Here is a 10,844-nt window from a genome sequence, read left to right as displayed (position 1 = left end):
AGTGAGATTTTGCACATAGAGGGGATGGAATGTTGAAGAGAGGCATGAGTGACAACAAAGGACAATTGGAAGGTTGGAGAGCAGAGACTTCTGGGAAAAAACTGTCTCAGGAGAGGAGTTCATTCCTGGACTCTGAACTATAGGAGCTCCTATTGCCTCCTCAGGATTTAATCCCAACAATCCCTGAGGATTTCCCAGCCTTTTCCTTTGATCACAAGGCTTGTGGATTGTACCTGTTACTCATGGACAGCAAAGCATTAAATGGACTGGCTGAACTTTTAGTCTCCTGAGGGGTTTTGCCTGGAAAGGCAGGCTGAGCCAGGCCTGAAGAAAGAAACTTCTCTCTCTGTTGTGGAAAGGAAAACTGAATCAAGCTCTTGCATTTCTGCCCACTGAGGTGGAGAAGACAGCAGTTGGAATGTGATCATGAGGGGGAGTGACAGTTGGAGTGAGAGAAGCAGATTGTGGGAGAAACTGCTAAAAAGAAAGAGTCTTTGCCCTCTGGACTAGGTTGAGTGAGGAGCAAAGACCTGGAGCTCAACCTGTGGAAAAGTCTTGCCTCCATTTCCTATGCTCAGAAGAAAAAAAAAGTTTCCTATATGTTTGAGAGTATCCATTAGAGGAAGAACAAACAATAGGTGCTGATAAGGGGCTGATCCCTTAACATCAGGAGGTCACCCTGAAGATCCTTTCCATCCCTTGACCTTCCCAAGAAGGACACTTGCTGCTTGTTAAGGTAGGAGAGACACTGATTAACTAAGAAGATAGATAAGTTGAAGCTGACCTATCTTGGCTCAGCTGAAGAAAACTAGAAACCTAATAAGGTCTCCTCTTCCCTCAAATCTCTCCCCTTTCTTATTTTACTAAAATGATTAAACTACTTGAGAAACAGAAAAATTACAGTCAGATTCGTATTGAAGGGAGAACAAAGAAAGAGAGGCTGGTGGCTAAGTTTAGTCATTAGCCTAGGCTAAACAAGGAAAGCCAAGAGTGAGTCTGCCTGCCAGATGAGGGGGGACTTCTGGGGTTCAATTACTAGCCAAGTCCTGAGGAGTAAACTCCACTATTTCCCAGAAGTCACTCATCCTTAACCTAACCTTACCCAGGGGTACCTCTCTTGTGGGTTGAGTGTGAGGGAATTTTTAAAAAACTGCCTCTCAGCCACAGAAGGTATTCCTCCATTTTACCTCTCCAGCTCTCCAGTCTCTCTGTCCTTTCACCTCCTCCATTCCCAGTTACCAACCCTTATTTATCCCCAGTAACTCTTAAATATCTTCATTATTACACTGTTCTAGCTACATCTAAAGACTTTTGTAATCTGTCATTACTAGCTTAGGTTAGCAGCATAGGGAAAGGAAGAAGTCAAAGAAAGCTTCCAGGCCAGGGCCTTTTGGCTTAGGCCAAAAAGAACCCTATACCACTCTGTGCTTTAGACTAGAGCAATCCTGTTTCCTCTCTCCCAACCCTTTTCTTGATATTTGTTTATTAAACCACCTTTGAGTCAATAACCAAACACAGTCAGATGATATTTAGGAGGGTGAAAGGGGCTTGAAGGGTGAAGGGTTTCTTAGGGAGGGAGAGCAAATCTTGGGATGTCTGTTATTGCTCTCCCTCTAGAGAGTTTGGCCAGAAAGGGACATTCGGGAAAGGTCAGGTTAAGCAAAGTCCTGACCAAAAGTCAATCCTCATTCCTGCAGTGTCTCTCTCCTGGCTCAGACCTCTGCTTACCCCTTTACCTCCTCCCTATTCTACAGGGATGGAGAGTACAGGGACAGAGCAGCCATCATCTCTCTGTCAGGAAGAAGGGGTTTCTTCTTCCCTGAGGACAAATGGTCAATCCATCTTGACCAGTCTTAAATAACATCTTCTAGGGAGTCTACCTTTTATCCTTTTAACAATTTACTACTTCATCTAGCTCACCATTAGGGCCCTAGTCTGGGACAGAGGGCCCAGCTCTCTGCCCAGACAGGGAGGGAGTTTCTTTGGGGGTTAGTTCACTAGCTCACACAGACTAACTTACATACTATCACCCCAGGGGTTCTCCTAAACTCAACAAATATCCTTTGGCAGGTTGGGGTAGCATTTCCGGGAGATAGTTACCATGGCCACAACCACACAGCTACAACAGTGGTGAGGGGAGAATGGGCACACAGTTACAGATAACTGTCAGGAAATAGAGAAATCCATGTGCCAACTGCAACTCATAATTTACAACTGCAGAATTCTATGTCCTGAATGTCTTTAGAAAATGGTCTATACCTGCATGACAAAACAAATTTCTCTACTACTTGCTCATGTTCTGGTCCTTATAAGTCTATTTTTCAGCAGTGCTACTTCTCTACTACAAGTTGTTGAAGCAATGACAAACTCCTTTAGCACAGAGCCCCGATTGCAGGATTCTGAGAAAATCTTATGCTTCTTCTGTGACAAAGAGTTCCCTTAAACCAGAAAACTGTCAATCTCTTTCATATCTGCCCTGAGTCTCTGTGAAGTTTTTCCCTATCAAACTACAGATAGAAGAAATAGGGCTATGCATCCTTTCTGCAGCCAGCTTTTCGAATAGCTGGAGAGTCTTCTGTCTCATCAGGTCTCAGCAAAACCAAGTCTCCTCTCACAACAAAATAAGATAAGAAACCAGTATTTCTTCATTTCAAGCCAGAGAGAAACTGTAAAGAGAAACATAAGCAAATCCTTTCCTTTTCTCCAGCTAATAAGCTCTCAACAAAGCAATACCTCTTAAAATCAACACAGTTCCTAGCCAAACTACACATTTTGCCTGTCAGCCTTGATTAGCTCCTGTATTCTATCTTCTATAATGGTTTTTTTGTTGCCTCCTGTCCCTGGTTCCTCCTACTTCCAGCTTCATTTCCTGCTTCTATCTTCATCTGATCCTCTCCTACCTTTCCTCTATTCTTTTCTTCTTCCAGCTTCTAATGCCTTAAAACAAGGTCTCCTTCTAAGCAGTGGCCCATCTCTCTAACTTGTTATGTAAAATTCAAAAATTTCACTTTTCCACTGGGCAAGACCCCCTACAATACTCATGTAATCTTCCCAGAGCCCCCAGATTGTCACTGGTAGTTATAATTCTGGCCATATTCCATTGCCAGGTAGTCTGGGAAGAACCAGAGGCTGGCCTAGGCTGAGTGGTGCCTTTATAAGGCATCATACCTTGGAAGAAATAAGCTCCATAACTTCTTTTATTTTTTACCTTTACTTTCCATTTTAGAAACAATACTATGCAATCTGCTCAGTCCCTTGAGGAGTTGTGTTTTGGGGTAGTGAGGAATACCACAGAGTCTCAAATTCTGTGATTATTGCAGCTCCCGTGGACTAGGTACCATTATACATATAAGAAGAACCATTGGTAAAAAGAATGAGGTCAGGATTCTCAAAAGGAGTGTCTCTCAAGTCCTGCCTTGGTTGTTCAACTAGTTTCACTACTTCTTCACAGTCATGCAATGGCTCCCCACTAGTTGGTAAGTCTGGTAGTAGCATTGGTAGATTCAATACCCTACACATCTTTTGCTCTATGCTCTCATTACCCAAAAGAATTATTTCATACTGGGAAATTCTCTGTTCAGTAAATGACTGGGTATGAAATTTCCTCATAAGTAACTCAATTTGGTGAGCACAATAAACTGTCAAAGAGTACTCCAGAACTAAATCAGCTGATTTCTGGACTAACAGTGCTGCTGCTGCTGCTATGCCTCTGAGACAGAGGACTATCTCTGTGGTTATTGGATCTAGTTGGCAACTGTAATAGCCTATAGGACAGTAATTCTGTCATAGGGTCTTTGTTAGAATCCCAGATGCAATCTCTCTGTACTCATTTACAAAAAGTTGAAATGATTTTGAATAGTCTGGGATCCCAAGTGCTGGGGCTGACAGAATAGATTCTTTTAGCTTTGCAAGAGCTTGCAGATGTTCTGGATTGAGCTTTTAAAGGTTCAGGTTCTGAGTTTCTTGTTAAGTCAGTAAGACACTTAGTTATCTCACTGTACCCAGGGATCCATTGATGGCAGAATCCTGTTGTCCCAAGAATTGCTCTGATTCGCTGTTTTATTTTCAGTGCACTCGGTTTCTGGATATCTATAATTCTTTTCTGGGTAATACTTCTAGAACCCCCGATAGTATGAACCCTAAATACTCAACCTTTGGCAAGCACCACTGTAGCTTTGCTTTGGGAATCTTATGTCCACACTTATACAATTCGCACAAAAGAATTTTGCTGTCTCTCAGACAAACTTTGGCATTCAGGGACACTAGCAAAATGTCATCCATGAAATGCACTAGCTTGCTCTTCCTAAATTTGGTTGTTTTAAGGTCTTTATTAAGGATTTTGGAGACAACAGAAGGACTTTTGGAGAATCCTTGTGGAAGATGACATCAGGTCCATTGTGACCCTTCCCAGGTAAAAGCAAATATCTTCTTGTAAATCCTCATGAATTTGGATTGAAAAGAAAGCTGAACATAACTCCATTACAGTGAAATATCTAGCATGACTCAGGATTGAGGAAATGATCATTGCTGAGCGTGGTACTACAGGATGACTTTTTATAATATGGTCATTTACTGCTCTTAAATCTTGAATGAATTGGTAGACTGATTTTCCAGAATCATCTAATTTGGGCTTTTTTATTGGGAGTATTGGAGTATTGTATTCAGAGTAGCATGGTACTATTATTCCTTGTTATATCAGAGATTCTATCATTGGCTTGATTCCCTCCACTGTATCTTTGCTAAGTGTGTATTGTGGTATGCAAGGAGGTGGTCCACCCTTGGTTTTCATCCTGACTGGTGTTGCTGATTTCAATAAATCTATGTCTGTAGAAGATATAGCCCAAAGACCTTTAGGGATGTCTTCTGGTAATTTGTAAACCTGTGTTCCCCTCTGCCTCCACTGAATCTAAGAAAAGCATTGGAAAAACTTTAAAAGATTCCTCTGGAAGATGTAGTGATATATCTCCAGAGGGTGTGCATTGGATCATTGCTCTCAGTTTACATAGCAAGTCTCTGCCCAGTAAGTTCTTGGGACAGGAAGGCATGAGAAGGAATACGTGATCCAAAGAAAGAGGACCCAAAGATACCATTTTAGGCTGTAATTTTGCTGTTCTCTGTGGTCTTCCTGTAACTCCAACTACTTCCATTAACCCTTTTACCCTGAAATCTTCAGGAGGTGTTTGGAACACTGATTTACTAGCCCAGGTATCAACTAACAAATCATAGATCTGTTCCCCCACTTTCACTGATATGTGTATCTCCATGCTATTTGGTGTGGTGAGAATGTTTCTATGAGAGGTTCCAACACGGCTGCATCTGGGAACTTTATCTCTACCCCCTGGTCCTGAAATCCCATTTTTGCATTTGCTTTCACTTCTTTGTACTGCCAGGATCTTCTACTGCGCTTCCTTCAGATACTTCTGTTTCATTGCTCACACTTGTTACTATTACATTTAAATCTTTGCTTTCTTCCTCACTGTTTACTATTACTGCATTACTCATACTAGCTACTGTTGTTACTGCTGCTGTTGTTACATTTAGTTGTTCTTCTATACCCTCAGTATTAATTACAATATTGTTATTTTGTGTCTTATTGTTCTTATCACTTTGCCCATTTGCCAATTCTTGTTGCCTTTATATTTCTTTGTCTGCGCTTTTCTGGATAAACCTTCATAAGGAACCTGCCCCTTTCTGCTGTTGCTCTGGTTTCTGGCAACCTTCCCCTGCTACCTGGGAGAATTTTGGTCTTGCACCATTCCAAATGTAATCTTGCACGGTATACAGGTCAGGAACATGCTGTGATCCTTGGCAGCAACTGTGAGCAGCAATTTGATTGTTCCTGCCTCTGGTATAGTGGGTATCTGTTATTTGCATTATTGTAACCATATGCATTCTATCTCCATCCATTGCCATTATGGAATCTATTGCCCCCATTTGCCTGGTTGGAGAATTACCCCCTGAAACGACAGTCACACATAAAGTGTCCTGGCCAGTTGCATAGGAAACAATGGGGTGGGTTGGGTCTCTGCTGCCTGGGTGTATAATCATTCCTAGGTTTGTATGATCTAAGTGCTGCCACAGCCTTCACTTCCTTAATTTCTCTTTCCCTTAGTTTTTTATTGGCTTCTTGCAGTTGCTTTCTAAGGTCCTCAATTAAATCATTCCTTTCCTCCACATGCTCTTCTTTCTCTGCATGGAAAAATATAACAAGCATTCCTCCTTAATTCTTCCAACCCCATACTCTTCCAGGTAGGGCAATTGGTCCTAAAGTAATTTCTCACAACACTGCAACTATTCTTTACAAACTGCCTCCTAATGTGTGCAATGTCTTATTCCTTGAGATTGTCCAAGGTGGTGTGGTGGTGTTCTCCACCTCAATTAACCTATCAAGGAAAGTTGCAGGTGTTTCCCTAACTTCCTGTTTAATTCTCTCGAATTTTGGCCAGGTGTTAGATCTCTTTGAATTGGCGCCACTTCATGGCCTCAATAAAGGATTCTCTAGCTTGGTTTAGAAATCTATAAGCTTCAACTGAATTCTATTCAAATTCCCCAGAGTCCGTCAGCCATGATACTAAATCGGAGTTCCTAATTATCTCATCTATGAACTATTGTCTCTCTCTTTTTGTGAATAGTTCTTGCATCAAAATTTCACAGTCTGCAAAATCACAATCCAAAAGTGTGACAGCCCATTTGAACTCTTTGACTGGATTGATTTGATCTAGACTCTAGAGCTTTGTCTTCTAATTCAAGCTTAGTTGGTGTTTGGGATGTCTCCTCACCTCCCTGCTTGGTTAGCTTCCCTTGCTCTAGTTTAGTTCCTTTTCTTGTTTCCTTATAGTAGTGCCCCATTTGATTCAACTTCACTTGCATTGCTGGGACAAGTTGCCTTAACTCATTGTCAGCCAAGTTCAAGCATCCACTATTCTTTAGTTTGTAGTAGACTGCAATGACTAATTGATACCATTGATAAATGAAGCCTATGAGGAATAATAGTATAGGAACATGTGACAGTATCTTCCATAAGGAGAGATCCAGAACAAGACTTATAGCCTGGAAACCCAGAATGTTATAATGCTGGTCCGCTATTTCAACCAGTAAAAAGTAGGACAGTATGACAATGTAGTTGTAAACCACCACCTTTATTATTTCCATCCTCCCTATTGAGAAGTTCCTATTATCTTGTGGTAATAGTGTAGTTTGTTTAGGCAAGATTGGTGTACTGCCCCTTTAAAATTTCAAACTGTTTCACAGAAAAAAAACCTCAGCCAGGTTGCCCTCTGCTTGATTGACAGCCGAGCTGCTACAAAGTATCACTTGCTGAGTGTTCAGTTTTCTCTACTCTGAGAATTCTAAAAATGCCCGCCACCAACTGCCTTCTCAGTGAACTACTACCACACAGGCTTTACCTATGCACATAGGCCCCAAACTGTCAGTAGGCCCAAAATGGTAGTTTTGGCCCAGAAAAGTCCCAGATCTTTCTAGTTCTTCCCTTTACTGGCTCTGCCAACTGAAATAGGCTGATAGTCTTGATTATGGTTTTGTTAATAGGGAGATACCAAGGTTTGATGATTTCTTGGTAACCCCAGTGAAGAAGGCCTCCACACCTCCTTACAGGGCCAGTGTGCTGCTCAGACTCCAAGACTGAATTTACAAAACAAGACAAGGGTTTATTTTGAACCATGATAAGCTGAAAGGGAACATTAGGGTATAGGGTGCCTAGATCTAAGAATTCTAGAAAAACCTTCCCCTTCTAAAACCCCTGCAAAGGGAATTCTTCCTTTGTCTTCCAGCTCCTTAGATCCCTACACTAACTGTCTAAGAATCCCAGCTCTCTCACTACCTGACACTATAATCCTCCCAGAAAATTTTGGCAAGGTATATAGTTCTTCAAAGTAGTTTAAGGTTGAACTCTTTATCTCAGAGTTCAACCCTGGCCTGGCTTTCTGCCCACTCACTTACCTAGCTGCCTCTCCCTAACTTTTCTTTTTTAACATGTGAGAGATTACATCCTCCTTTCTGCTGCATATAATTTTTTCAATTATATTCTTCAACACTGAAAGCAATCACATGCAAAACAAGCTGGTGAACCACAGTGCACTGCAGCCATCTTAACTCTGTTAGTGTTCAAACAGATCTGATATAATAGTCTCTGTCTCTCCTCAGCATTTTATCTGAGATGCTGTTTCTCTTCTAGGGCTGATTTCATCAGTTTTTCTTACATAAATGTTCTTTTCTTTGCCTCTTGCAGGCGCTAAAATGTCCATTTGTCACCCACAGAAGAGAATCTAGACTCACACAAAGCCGAGCTCCATCATGGGGGCAGCCTGACTCTAAAGAGAGGGGATCAGGCATCTCTGCTTCTCTCTGGTTCATTCTCTGAAAGAAGGCTTCGAGTGTGGCTTGTTTGGTTGTTCAGTCACATCTATCTCTTTGTGATGTATGTCAATACTGTCCAAGAGATTTTCTTGGCCAATTCACTGGAGTGCTTTGCCATTTCCTTTTTGCGGTGCATCAAAACAAAGATGAAGTGACTTGCCCAGAAGTGTTTGAGGACAAATTCGAATCCAGGTTTTCCTGACTCCAGACAATCTCCATTAAGTGACCTTGCTGCCTCTACTCTTGTGCCTAATGCCTGTTTGGAGTTTCCTCAAAGGGTATTAACAGGGTCACATGGGATCCTTTCTAGAAAATGTACTTAATATATAAAATAGGTATCAGGCATAATAGTTATTTATTTCCTCTACCACAAAAGAAATGCTTAAAGTGCAAAAGACATAAGCACATGTTAACTTAAAATATAAAACAATGCCGTATTATAATCATTCTGAACAACAAAGGCACCTTGTGAGCCGACACTGAACATTCTCCTCAGACCCATCCTATCTAAGCAACTTAAAAGGTCCAGATCTTCCGGGCAGCCAAGCATGACTCCTTAGCCCTTGTGTTCAAGAGTCTCCGAAGGCAGATATCTCCTCTGACAAGCATGGTGCTGGTAGGACACTTTTCCCACCGGGAACCTAGGAATTCTTAAGTTCACAAAGTGGCTGCCAAAGCTGAAAATATGCTTTTCTCAGGTTTGGTATTCAGCAGCTTGAGCTCAGGGGGGAGCACAAAGCAGAAGAGGCAGGATGGGGCTTGAGGTCCAGTCTCAGACCGACCAAGACAAGCATATGTTTTGGCCCCATGTGGATGACCACTGTGGCTGGTTGGGAGGGAAGAAGTAGAAATGAGAGAAATCCTTTCCTCTCCCATTGGAAGTACTCAGGAGAGCTGGCAAAGTCCCAAAGCAGGGGGCTCAAAAAAGGAGAAGCCTTTCTCTTTGGTCCTTTTCTACAGACTTCTGAGTCGGTGGTTCTTCCTAACTCAGTTAATCATCTTCAAATCGACCCCAGTAATAGGAATTGAGGAGTTGTTAGATCGGGCATTTCTTTTAGCAAGGGGCCAGAGCACATGTGTCATAGAAATAGGCTACTCACTTAACCCCAACGACCTAGCCCTTACTACTCCTTTATCAATTCTAAGACAGAAGGTAAGGGCTTTTTAAAAGGAAGAATGGACTTGAATACATGACCCACTCCATGGGAGCACTGCAGTCCACTGCAGCTCCATATCTGAGGGCATGGATCTAATAAAGAGGAAGATCCAGAGCATGTCTATGGATAATAGGCTCAGTCTCCAAACTCTACCTGAAGCCATGTAAACTCAATAAACTACTTAGATAAATCCAGGTTTACTCAGTGACTCAGAATGCCAAATGGGGTGAAGGACTGGTAACAATAGCTTTATAAGGACTTCGGGCATTTCCCTAGGCAATGGTATGCTATAGCTATCGTTTAACTTTTGACAGGTAGGGTGACTACTTCTGGAATGCCACTAAGTTTGAATCTTCATAAAGATGGAGTTAGCCCTACAGAAAATATAGTCATTGTGGAACCAAAAATGCAGTCAATTCTTTATCTCCAGAAACTATAAAAATTGTTTGAATGGCATGCCCCTTGGCCCTACTGTTTTCTCAGTTGCACATGGAGAAGACATATAGGCAGAAATTTGTATCTTGTCTTAAAGCATGGATTATAGAATCATGGGATCTCTGAATTGAAGGAAATTAATGAAAATGCATTTATCAAGCCCTTACTATATGCAAAGGACTGTGCTAGGCCCTGGTTATATAAAAAGAAAAATAAGGCAGTCTCTTGTACATGTATTTTAACTGAGGGAAACAGCACATGTAGGAGGATTCAGCCCTAAGTCAGAATGAAAGACCCATTGGACTTTAGGGTACAGCACCAAAGCAGAGTAATACGTCTGCTTTAATGTCCTTTCTACTGACAAAACCTTATCTGTTTCTGATGTTGATTCACTTGACAATGGCGATGGTGGTAAGAATTTTCTTTTCTGGGTCTTTAAGAGTTGGACTGCTATGAAGGCAGGAACTGCAGCACCTGCAGAGAAAATTTCCAGTTCTCATATCCACAAGGACTATTCCACTATATGATGTCTACGGAGGCTAGATAGACTCAAAGTAAGGTCAGTGATCTGGAAGGTTCTTGGTATCAAGGTACTATCTCTACCCCCATGGGAAGAACAGTGGTGACTGTAAAAGAAGAAGATAAATGGAGGTAAAACTCTCCTCTCTTACTGATGGTGAGGGGTGAACAAGGTTCTGTCTCAACTGGAAGATTATGATTCTAGTGAGATGTCAAAAGGCAGAAGTGGAGCAGGAGATAGATTTGAAGCAGGTAGATTCAATTAGGGTGGTCTCCCTCAATAGAGATTGAAGACACTTGAGGCAGTCAGCCTCAGAAAAACAAGATGACTTTTTCCAATCCCGCTTCCCAAAGACA

At 41.8% G+C, this 10,844-nt stretch overlaps 1 protein-coding gene across 1 annotated transcript in view; it reads left to right on the top strand.

The window, feature by feature from the left end:
- The first annotated feature begins 717 nt into the window (after positions 1 to 717).
- Positions 718 to 10,844, top strand: part of BUB1 (BUB1 mitotic checkpoint serine/threonine kinase) — a 107,622-nt gene continuing 97,495 nt past the window's right edge. The window contains exon 1 of the mRNA XM_056813763.1: positions 718 to 736. The gene's annotated coding sequence lies outside the window, so the exon portion shown is untranslated. The remainder of the gene's footprint in view (positions 737 to 10,844) is intronic.

The sequence above is a fragment of the Monodelphis domestica genome, chromosome 1, assembly GCF_027887165.1.
Source record: "Monodelphis domestica isolate mMonDom1 chromosome 1, mMonDom1.pri, whole genome shotgun sequence".
NCBI lineage: Eukaryota > Metazoa > Chordata > Mammalia > Didelphimorphia > Didelphidae > Monodelphis > Monodelphis domestica.
Note: the sequence above shows the minus strand (reverse complement) of the source record. Positions and strands in the feature narration are given on the sequence as shown.